The following is a 13,077-nucleotide window of genomic DNA, read 5'->3' on the forward strand; positions in this document are numbered from 1 at the left end:
GGTCTCTTTGCAGTCATATTTCTATATATAGAGAAGAACAAATAATGATAACAAAGTTAAACTCACTGTTCTCCAAAAATCTCAATTCTAGGATCCTTTTCAGTATTTTTTGAGTATTTTGTAAGATCTGTTCTTTTGTTTTGTTTTTCTGTGTGTGTACCTACGTCCATGTGCCTGTGGGTTGATGTAGAGGACAGAGGCATTGGATCTCTTGAAGCTGGAATTGCATTATGTGTAGCCACCTGAAATGGGTGTCACAGCTGAACTCCAGTTCTCTCCAAATTGGTACCTACTCTTAACTGCATCTGTTCACCCCATCTTTAACTTTTTTTTAAAAAAAAAATTAAGAAATCCTTTCACTTTACCATTATTATTGAATGTTCACCAGCATATGAACTGAAAATAATATCATTTTTTTTTAAAATGTGGCAAATACAATTTAAAGCAGGTTTTAAATTGAAGTATGTAGGTGACTCATGAGCCAACTAAGGACATAAGTATTAGTATTATCATTTTAAAACTTTACTTTAAATAAAACTTCTTTCTCAAAGTTTCCCATTCCTCACATCTTTCAAGTTCTCCACATGCCTTTCATAGCCTCCCATCCACTCTTCCTCTGCTCTTTCTCTGCAGGTACAAGCAGGTTTCTTTACTGTGCATATTAGCTAATCATTGCACATCCTAGTCTCACTGCAAGTTGATATACCATTCCTTGGTTGAAGGACATCTAGGTTCTTTCTAATTTCTGGCTATTACAAAAAAAAAAAAAAGTTGCTATGAACATAGCTTTGCAAATGATATGGTGTTGTACGGAGAGTGCCCGCTTGTTCACCCCAGCCATCTGGCTAGCTTATACCTGAAATAACCACACAGAAACTGTATTAATTTAAACACTGCTTGGCCATTAGCTCTAACTTCTTATTGGCTAACTCTCACATATAAATTTAGCTCATCTCCATTAATCTGTGTATCGTCACATGGCTGTGGCTTACCTGAGATTCTAACCAGTGGCCATCTCAGGAAGAGGATCTAGGGCTTCCCTGACTCTGCCCTTCTTCCTCCCAGCATTCAGTTCTGTTTTCTCCACTTACCTAAGTTCTGCCCCTATCAGCTAAGCCAAGGAAGTTTCTTTATTCATTAACCAATGAAAGCAACACATGAACAGAAGAAACTCTTACCCCAGTATGGTGACACATCCTTTGGATATATGCCCAGGAGTGGTATAGCTGGGTCTTCTGAGAAACCACCATATTGATTTTCAAAGTGACTGCATACGTTTGCCCTCACACCAGCAGTGGAGAAGTTGTCCCCTTGCTCCACATCTTCACCAGCATGAGCTTTCACTTGTGTTTTTAATCTTAGCCATTCTCACAGGTGTAAAATAAATTCTCAGTGTCCCTTTGATTTGCATTTCACTTATGGCTACACATGTTAAAAAAATAAGTGATTCTTGGACATTTGACTTTCGTCTGTGGATAATTTTGTATAGACTTGTACCTTATTTTTTTAATTGGCATATTTATTTTTGTTTGTCTTTGATACCTACTTTCTTGAGTTCTTTATATATTTGGGATTTGAGCCCTCTGTCATATATGGGTTTGATTTTTTTCCCATTCTATGAACTGTTATTTTTTCCTTTTGACAATATTGTTTGACTAACAGAAGCTTTTTAGTTTCAATAAGTCCCATTTGTTAATTGTTGATCTTAGTGCCTGCATTATTGGTGTTCTGTGAAGGAAGATGTATTTTATAACAATGAGGTCAAACCCTACTTTCTCTTTTATCATTTTCAGTGTATCTGCTTTTTTGTTGAGGTCTTTGATACACATGGACTTGCATTTTGTGCACGGTGATTAATATAGATTGATTTGCATTCTTCTAAATGCCAATATACAGTTTGACCAACACCAAGTAAATTTCTTTCTTCAAAGATGTAAAATTCTTGTCGTACAAGGCTTTCATTTACTTGGATAAAGTGACACCACTATATTTTATATTATTTGTGGCTATTGTGAAGTGTGTTGTTTCACTGATTTCTTTCTCAGCCCATATAGTGTTTCTATAAGAGGGTACTAATTTTTTTTAGTTAATTTTGTGTCCAATCACTACTCTGAAGGTGTTTATTAGTTATAGGAGTTCACTGGTAGATTTTTGGGACCTTTTATGTATACTACAATATCATCTGCAAATAGCAAAAGTTTGACTTTTTTTCTTTACAATTTGTGCCTCATTGATCTCCTTAAGTTTTCTTATTGGTCTAGCTAAAATTTTCAGTACTATATTGAACAGATATGGAGAGTGGACAGCCTTGACTTATCTCCGATTTTAGTAAAATTTCTTTAAGTTTCTTTCCATTTAATTAGATATTGGCTTGCTATATATTTCCCTTATCATGTTTAGGAATGTCTCTTGTATGCCTGACCCCTCTAAAACCTTCATCATAAAGAGGTGCTAGATTTTGTTAAAGGATTTTCAGCATTTAATGAGTTCAACATTCTTTCAGTTTATTTATATGGTGGATTACACTGACAGGGCCACAAAAGATGTGGGACATGGGAGGGATCCTGGGGGACAGAATCTAGGGAGGGAGCAGCTTATTGGCAGGTAGGCCACTCACAAGGCATCTATGGCCTGACCTTGAGTGACTGAAGTCCACTGGAGTTGGAAGCAGAGCCCAGCAGCTCTGATGGCATGAATAGAGGGAAGGGCCCTGGGGAACAGAATCCAGAGAGCAGAAATAATTGCCTTCAAAACAACTAAAATGTTTTAAAATGCAGAATTACAGAATACAGAAAACTTCAGTTAAATCAACTGAGAATTTCACTTAAAAGACGATTAGGATAAAATAGTAATTTTTGATTTTAGAAACAAAGCTAACTAAAAATAACCAGTAGGGACAAAGGAGATAGTGAACTCTATGTTTTACTCTTTTTTTTTTTTTTGTCAATCAAAAGTTAAACAATAATCCATGATTAACTGGAATATTATAAATATCCTTCCTTAATATTGGAACCAGAAATAACTCTGAAATAATTATCTTAACTCCACTTTCTGTTTAAAAAGAAATCAGAGAAGATGATTTACTAGCTTTTCATTGATGTGGGCTTGCAAGAATATCTCTTGGAAATGGATTACTAGTGCATAAATGGAGTATTATTTTTCTTTCTTAGGTATGTACAGACTAATGAATACATGCTCATCTATAAAATTAATCTCTGATGGTAATTTTAATAAACTACTCTGAGAGTGTTTATCAAAGTGTAAAAGTCATTAAAAGTATTTTTGAATTAGTTTCAAGGTAAGTAGAAGTTTAATTCAGAATCAGTGAGTGTCATTAGTTATTTCAGTATTCATCATTTTTTAAAGTAAAACGCTATAATATTTCAACTGGACTAAGTTCCCTTGAACTTAGATTTGAATCTTAACAACACTGGCAGAATCCAATATTGTCAATCCAATTTTTATCCAATTAAAACAAATGTAATAATTTCTATTTTTCAATAATCCTTTAGATACCGTGTTGTTATCTCATGTATATTTAATATTTGATGAACAGTATGTTATCAACCTTAACAAAAATATGTTATGAAGATAAGATTTGCCTCCCTAGTTTAGAATGTAGGGTTTTCTGCATTTTAAGGAATGTGTTGGCATGTAGAATGGTATTGATGGTGCTGGAAGCTTGAAAATAAGATTATATCCATGCAGTGCTGCTCAGGACCATTTGATCAGTAATATTAATAATATTTCTAGATTCCAGATAAACAAGTGGTCCAAGAAAAGATAATGAATACACAAAATCTCCTTTTATTTTGTCTGGATAACCAGGAAAAGTAGCTTACAAGTGTGTGTGTGTGTATATATATATATATATATATATATATATATATATCCTGAATGAATTTTTAAGGAACTATTGATTATATCAATCAATCCTGGTTGTTTTGTTTTTAATCATAGCCTTCATTTTCTACAAACACATAAGTGCTATACATGGTTCCATATAATTTTAAAACATATATGTTTGACTAATGCCTTGGAACTGGTTGATAAAGGATCATTATGAATAACCACCCAAGTAAGAATGACATTTTTCTTTCTTGAAGATTCTAGAGTATGTAATCCCTGCATCATCCACTTATCACATAGTGTTTGTGGCCATTCTTTCTATTGCTGTCTGGTTTTATGATTTACTCTTGAACAATGATTTATAATCTACTCTCATGATTTATACCCAGATTAGATTGGCAGTCCTTATGGAACAGTAATGTGTATAATATTTGTAAGTATCCTATAGTGCTATAAAGATAAGGCATTGTATGCATGACAGGTCATTTATATTATCAGTTGTATGATTACAAGTAACTTGCTAAGCATTCCTGTTCAGTTAACTTGGAAGGTAAACTTATATGTTTCAATATGTAAGAGATAGTCTCATTTTCCAGCATGACTCTAATGGACAAGACAATTTCTTTATTGATGATTTATTCTGATATTGTTGATTTAAAACAGAAAAATTTACTTTAGATATCAGTTGGTTAAACTAAATTTATTTTTGATATGCTGACTGAAGAATGCCTGATACATTTTAACATGTGCTATACCAAAGTTGAGTTTGTTTCCTCAAGAACCATCATAGTGCATATTTCCCAAATTCTAATAAAAAAATTGTGTGAGGAGCCATTTCCCTCCTAAAAATCATTATAGGAACCATCGCCTTGGGGAGTCTGCAGAGAACCCCACACCCATAATTATGTTGAGAGTCGTTCTATTGACAGAACCTGCCCCACACCCAATTAAGCTGTTAATGGAGAGCTTTCTGTTAGCGGAACCTGCCTCACATTCCAGCTATCCAGGGAACTAGGTGTGTCAACTCCTGACTTCTACGTGACCTGACCTAACGTAACCTCCTGGCCTATGTGACTGGGACCATGCGGCGAGATCCCGTGCCCTGCCCCCCAAGCCCTCATCCAGGGGCTATATAAGCAGCAACCAGGACCCTAATAAACGGAGGCTGTGACAAACTTAGCATGGCCTTCTCCTTATTTCCTAGCCCATTCTCTTCCAGATAGCACGCTTCCGTGACCCTGGAGTAACTGATTGCAGGGTGGGTTACAAACCCCTAGACTGAGTAACCCACCCAAGGCAATCGACAAAATTGCATGCCAAATAAAATTTAAAGCCTTTTAAATACAGTCATGTAACATTTGAAAAAATTCAACCACAAATATAAATACAAAAATACTCTCTGTTTTTAAATAAAAACTATTTCAAATCTCAGTAATAGTTGGAAAGTACTTATGAAGACAAAACATTTTTAAAATGCAGAGCTCCATATTGAAAATAGGAATCAATTAATTAAGACTTAAGTAACTGGGAGTTTAATAAATGCAGTGATAAATAGTAGACAATTTTGGTTACTCTTTTTTTGTATTTATATAAATCTGTAATCTTTAAATTTATATGAATTTTGTGTAGATATTTAACACAAATATGAAAACATTCTATAGCTGTTACATAGAAAATAAAGTATTAAATATTTAAAAACATTACTGAGGTTTTAAATTTCTCATTGTCTAACACAAATAAATCATCTATTAAATGATACCATAAGATATTTTACTTCTCTATATTTCTAACAGTGCCTTGCAAGTGTTTCGTGTTCAATTTCTGTCAATCTGGTTTTGCTAAATTTCAAAAGAAAAAAGTCCCTGGTTTTATTAGATGGATGAATTTTCAGAAAGGTATCATTAAAGAATGGAATGGGGTTTTGTCTTCCCTTTAATTCGTTAAAGTGTCCCTCCAAGCATTATGAGAAATTATTGAACAATGTAATTAAGAAATCTCAATTTAGAATGAAAATTTCTAAACTGAATAAACATATTACCCTGAAAGCTTAATTCTACTGCTGCAAAATATGGAACATGCCAATCAAATTGACAATATGCCTCAAAAACTGTTGTGAAAAGACAAAAAAAAAAAAAAACAGAGTAATGAAGAAGTTCACATTTCCAGGCACAATAAAAAGCAACAATATTCCAAATGTGCAAAACTTGGTACGTGAGTGTTAATATTGACACTAGAAGTTCTTTCTCTCTTTAGGGCTCTGGCTATTATTATTGACTGTTAATTACCTAACAGACCAATGCACATGCAATGAAGATAACTTTGGATCATATGAAATGAAGATTTACAGATAGAACCTAAATTAAACTACAAACCATCAATAAAAACAGGCCTTTATTTCCAGAGTACAAACACGTTACCAGTTTATACACCTTAGTAATATAACTCTTATACCCCTTGTAAGTACTTCAGATTAAACCCAAGGCCTTGTGCATACTAAGACAGTAAGTAGATTGTCAATGAGTTATATCTTGCCTCAACACTCTTAAGCTTTCATGTCACTCTATCTGCAACAACCACTTTCTTACTTTCTTTTATTTTTCTGGTGTTTGAACATTTATATTAATGTAATTATATATATATGTAAATATATATAATTATTATCTTAATAATTTATATGCTATATAATATCATATTTGTGCATTATATATTATGCAAGTATAATACATAATTAGAATACATGTTTAATGTAGTTATATGTATTATAGTTTTAGGGCTGTTTTCTTTCAAACAACATCACAAATTCAAGGTTCATACATTTCACTTCATCCCTGTGCCTGACTCCTGCTTGTTTAGCTTTTGAAATTAACCTATCTAATTTAACTTCTCTGTCTTACATGGAACCAAGGGCTCTTATCTTTTGCATTAGCTTTCACTTGATTTTTCACAAATATCTTTGAATCATCATGTCTAGTATATGTCCCATTAATTTTGTTTTTAAAGCTTTGTCATATTCCCTAATCAACGATGCCAATAATTTTCCTATCCAATTTTGCGTATTCAATATGTTCTGCAAATACACAAATTCTAATATGACACTTAAATACACATTAACCTATAATAGTGTTTAAGTTCCCTCATCTTTCATTTTCATTCATCTTAATATCTTAATTTGATCTTATTATCCAAAAGTTTTTCTATCTTTTTGTTTAATTGAACTTCTTTCTTTTCCCGTGACCTAAATATATGTTCATGTACATATATGTTCATGTACATATATCACTTTGCTCTGAAAAGCAAAGTGATCACCTAGCTAATAATTATTTTTGTATCACTGATTAAACCTATGTCTTTAGTCTAGATTTCAACCAAAATTGCAATACTCAAATTGTAATTGCTAATGACTTATGAAATTAAACAATATCTTCTAAATATCATCTGTATTTCACAAATCAATATTTAAGCTTTTATTAGCTCTTCTGCGATCTGTGAGCACAGAGATGAATGGTTTATAACAATTACAATTTTTTTTTGAGGTAACACCACCTTTATTTTCAATATCTACTACAGAGCTATAGTAATAAAAATTGTATTGTAGTAGTATAAAAACAGACAGGTGGATCAATGGATGGGAGAAGTAGGCATAGGAACAGGAAGGAGATGTTGGAGAGGAAAATGTTGTCAGGGTGCCAAAATAAACAATTACAATTTATAAGAAAATACTAGCATTTGTTTCTTAAAAAGCTAACAAATAGCTGAGGAGATGGACAGATGTTACAGCAGTTAAGACCACTGGCTGCTTTTCCAGATGACACAGGTTATATGGTTGGTCAAAACCATCTATAACTTCAGTTTCAGGAGATCTGATGCCCTATTATGGTTTCTCTAGAAACCACATGCACATGGTGCATATGCATTCATTCAGGCAATACATTCATATACATAAAATAAAAAAAGTATAATGTTTAAAAAACAAGTATTTCAGATGCTCCTCACCTTATACTGCTTTTGCTGCATCCTCTGGGTTTAAGGGACTTTGAGCTTGGCTTAAAATAAAGCTAAATATTTAATGCAATACTTCACTGCTCCAATATTCATTCAGTCATGAAACAAATATTTATTTAATAATTCATATGATCTAAACACTATTAGAGATTCCATTATTATATTGTTATATTATTGAACAAATTTAAAAAGTTCCTGTTTCTATGAAACTTCCATTCTATTAGGTGAAGATAAATCTAATCAAGAAATAAACAAGGAATTAAGGAAATATAATCAGTCATATTTGCTGTTAATGTAATTAATATAATGCCTTTGAGTTTCAGGATAGGCCTGGCCTTAAGAGAACATAGAATACACTTAGTATGTTGTAAAGCACAAGTTACATTACTCATCAGAGTGGGTTTTATGGTCCAAAAGCAATGCTCAAGATTTAGGAAAAAGAGTCTTGGATAAGTAAAAACATAAATTCTGGGAGATACTGACAGAGCCTGTCTCATCAGATAACAAATGGTCAACAGGCTGTAAACTACTTCATTTCTAGCATTTAGTGAAGATCAGCTACACATTTCATTCCCCTGAAGAGGTAAGCTGTGGATTTAACTTTCCTGGCTTCTCCAGTGCTTATATGTGTGCACATGTTTTTTTTTTTTTTTTTTGTCCTCTACATTTACTGTATAAATCAATTATTGATTCTATTCAAGCAAAATAAAATGTGAGGTTGAGTGTTAGGTGTTAGGGTTGGTAATTCAGCAACTGTGATCTAAGACTATTGATGTATTTGTTCTACTAACAAAATAGCTGGTTCTCAATATCATTTTCATAATGGTTTTAAAATTTTAAATGAGAACACATAAGACAAAGAAATGTCAATTTTTAAGAATACAATCAAAGTAATATTTAAAAATCAAATAAAATATTGATAAATATAAAATAACAAAGAATAACACTGAGAAAAAACTTGATATGTTTTTTTTCTTATCACAGAAATAAAGAGATGTATTATCATATATTCTACCATAATGGTATATACTCTTCTTATGGATGTGTTTTGGTACCATCTTTTCACTAATATACTTATTATTATTTACTTCCACTTATACTAATAGATTCTTACTTGGCATTGCATGTATCTATGACCTTTATGCTAATATGAGGCATTATTTAAAAATTACTTGATTGCTATTTATTTGCCCATCTACTGGGAGAATGAAGACCATTCTTAAAAATCAGACTGTTGACACTACAGATAAAAGCCAACATCACTCTGAAGATATAAACAACTATTGTGAAGGGCCTCAAAGGAACTCTCTGGAGCAACTTCAATCACTTCAATGTATACCAGAGTCCCCTTGAAAAGAAAATGAAGAGGCTACAGGTTGACAAATGGTGGTGTAACTGAAAGGTACTAGTCACTGTCCGAGATACTTGTATGTTCATAACATGACCAAAGATGTTATACTTGGTTTCCATTACAAGAAGGTATCCATTCATGTTATTTTCCACATCAACATTGTTATTCAGGAGAATGGGTCTTTGCCTGAAACCTAAATTTCTTAGGAAAAAAATACATCCACAGGATTTAGATGAAAACAGGTATTGTTTGTTATGTCTCTCATGCCCAGAAGGATGAATCAGTCCTTGAAGGAAATAATATTGAACTTGTTTTAAATTCAGTGGCTCTGATTCAGTAAGACATGACAGTTCAAAAACAAGGATATTAGAAAGTTTTTAGATGTTATTGTGTGTCTAAAAAGGAAAAGTTGAAGGCTGGTGAGTAATACCTAAGTTCCAGAAGCAAGATCCTGAATTACAAGTATGATTTGTGGTATCTTTTGTGAAAATAAAAGACTTTTTCAATAAAAATTACATGATTGACTTGATGTTGAACCCATCAACTGTCATAAACTTGATTACTAATATGGGACAGCTTATCTTCTAGAAAATATGTTCATTCTCACCTTTTAAAAATTATCTGATATTCAAGATATTCATCAGTGTGGCTATGGGACAATGCCCCTTCAGGCATCCTCTCCTCTACTGCCCAAGGACCTAGCTGGGGACATGTGGATTGCGTTGGGTGGATTACTCAGCCTAGGGGTTTGAAACCCACCCTGCAATCAGTTATTCCAGGGTCTCGGAGGGGCGCTACCTAGAAGGGAATGAGCTAGGACAGAAGAAGGAGGCTAAGCAGATTTGTCAAAGCCTCCATTTATTAGGATCATGGTTGCTGCTTATATAGGCCCTGCATGAAGACTTGGTGGGCCGGGCCCGGGATCTCGCTGCGTGGTCCCGGTCACATAGGCCAAGAGGTTACATTCGGACAGGTAGGCCAAGAAGTCACAAGTTGCCACACCTGGTTCCCTGGATAGCTGGAATGTGAGGCGGGTTCCGCTAACAAATAGCTCTCCATCAACAGCTTAATTGGGTGTGGGGCAGGTTCTCAATAGAACATAATTATGGGTGTGGGGTTCCCTGCAGACTCCCCAGGGTGATGGTTCCTGTAATGATTTTTAGGGGGGAAATGGCTCGTGACAGGGACACCCTTTTGGACACCTGAGAACCCCTCTAGAGCCAAGTCTTTTGCCAACCCTAAATTGGCTCCCTTAATTAATACATCTTTTTCCCTGCTTCTATATCTCAACCATCCCACTCCCCCAAACTCTCCCCAATCCTCCCCTTCTCTCTTCTCTCTTCCCCTCTCCCCTTCCCCTCACCATACCCCCACCCCCATGTTCACAACTTTTCCCTGGCTATTTTGTCTGCTTCCAGTTTCAAGGAGTATCTATATATGTTTTTCTTTGGTTTCGCCTTACTATTTAGCTTCTCTAGGATTGCAAACTATAGGCTGAATGTCCTTTTTTTATGGCTAGAATCCACTAATGAGTGAGTACATACCATATTCATCTTTTTGGGTCTGGGTTATCTCACTCAGGATAGTGTTTTCTATTTCCATCCATTTGCATGCAAAATTCAAGATGTCGTTTTTTTTTTGTTTTTTTTTTTTTGTTTGTTTTTTTTACCACTGAGTAGTACTCTAATGTATGTATTGCCACACTTTCTTTATAATTCTTCCATTAATGGATCAAAACTTACTCAAGTAGGGAGAATTTAATTCTAAGAAAAAGATTGGATACAAAGCATGTTCAAAAGCACGGAATATTAAGAGTGCATTGTTTATGTCTTAAAAAATGTCATTTGATTACTATCTCTGAAGGTATCCAAATTTATTATACTATTATATCTTCATAGCACAAATGTAGATTCAAAACTGGCAACAATTTTTAAGAATATTAATCAATGATTTTTAAATCAGATGTGTGCCATGAGTCATATATTGATGTTACCTTTTACTCACAAATAAGAAATAACATTAGTAAATTCTGCGTTTATTAGTCTATCATCATAATTATTGAGTACTTTAATGTAAATGTTTCTTTAAAATATTAAAAAATAATTTTTTTTTTTTTTTTCAAGAGAGGGTTTCTCTGTGTAACTTTGGAGTTGTCCCAGAACTCACTCTGTATCCCAGCCTGGCTTCAAACTCACAGAAATTTGCCTGTCTCTCTCCAGAGTACTGGGATTAAAGGTATGCATCACCCATGCCAGGCAAATTTTCCTTATTCTTAAGAATTTCATACACATATAAAATTAAATATGACTCTACCAACCACTATTTCTACCCTCCAACTTCTTGTATCCATCAACAAGAACAACTTCCAAATTTGTGTTTGTTGGTTAGTTTGTTGTTTTTCCGATAGCCCAGTAAGTCTATTTAGGGCTGTCTATAGGTACATGGGTATAGTGCCATCCACTGGAGCATGGGGAATATATCATGGACCACACTTTCAAAAAGTATGATTCTTCTGCCCTCAACAATTATCAATTGCCATATTGAGGAAAGAATGGGAAGAAAGGAGGAAGGGGTGACTGGGACATGGATGTAAAAATAAATAAGTTAATTTATTTAAAAAAAATGAATGAATAAAATGAAAGACAAAAGTGGTGGTGAAAAAGCATCATAAATAATTATGTTGATTACAAGCAGAGTATCATTACAGCATTTCAAGCAGAGGAATAGACACTAAGTTTATCAAGTGAGCTTTCATTTTCTTAAATCTAATTATTATTTAATCTGCTTATGAAGAATATAACTTATTAAAAGGCATTGACAATTTGACACTTAAACATTTGCAAGATTTTCATGCAACAGGCAAGTTTATATAGGAAAAAGTTAAAACTTGTCTTCAATATATAGAATTGTAAAAGAGAACAATTTAAAAATCAATCAAAATAAAATAAAGATGAACAGCCTTGACATCTGCATTCTTTAGTGACATTTCATTTATATTTTAACAAATAAAGATTGCTGATCATCAGAAAGCTAAAGCAGTCACACTGGCCAGCCTTACATACCAAAAGCCACGATGACACATACCCATAATTCTAGTAGCCGCACTACTTGCCATAGAAACCAAGTGGTAGTGGTACACTCCTTTAATTCCAGAACTAGAGAGGATTATAATATTGGCGATGCATTAACTATTCCCTATTTCCAATGTGCTTTTATGTTAAGAAATTCTGTCTCAGAAGAATAGAGAAATTTAATTTTATTTAAGAAGTTCCTTCATATCCTCAGCTTGAGATCATCATGGGGACATTTTCTAAATTTCAGAGATATTATAGTATTACAGGTTTTGACACTGAATTTAGAACATCTTATAAAATTGTGCATATGAAATCTCCAGAAATCATACTTCACTAACTCTTATGATCTGAATGGTGAATGTTCCAAGGTGTTCAAGGTAAGAGTTGGTCACCAGTTACTAGGAAGTAGTGTAAAGGAAGTTTGCAATTTCACATATCCTCAAAAGATATGATAGGCTCATAATCTTTACTGGAATATTGTTTATTTGAGTTGGTTTATTTTTTGATTTTGTGAAATTTTTGTAGCCTGAACTCCTATGCCCTATCATATTGTACCAGTATATGGTCTGATCAACCTGCTTTATGTACTGAAACTTCTGAAACTATTTACAAAAGTAAATGTTTCTCCCCTATTAAATTGTTTATTTCTGGTTTGGGGTACAATGAAGGAAAGTTTGCTGAGACAACTTACCAATTGATTTCAATTGAATAAGTCCTTCAACTGCTTATGATTTTTAGTACATAGTTGTTGATGTTTATTGTAAATTTTTTATTGATTTTATTTAGCTCTGCTCCCCTCCC

The 13,077-nt window shown here is 33.6% G+C and overlaps 1 pseudogene; it reads left to right on the top strand.

Moving 5' to 3' along the window:
• The first annotated feature begins 9,057 nt into the window (after window positions 1-9,057).
• LOC126490190 (60S ribosomal protein L9-like) lies at window positions 9,058-9,615 on the top strand (annotated as a pseudogene).
• Window positions 9,616-13,077: the final 3,462 nt, after the last annotated feature.

The sequence above is a fragment of the Alexandromys fortis genome, unplaced genomic scaffold, assembly GCF_014885135.2.
Source record: "Alexandromys fortis isolate MF-2015 unplaced genomic scaffold, M_Fortis_MF-2015_v1.1 scaffold_226, whole genome shotgun sequence".
Classification (NCBI taxonomy): Eukaryota; Metazoa; Chordata; class Mammalia; order Rodentia; family Cricetidae; genus Alexandromys; species Alexandromys fortis.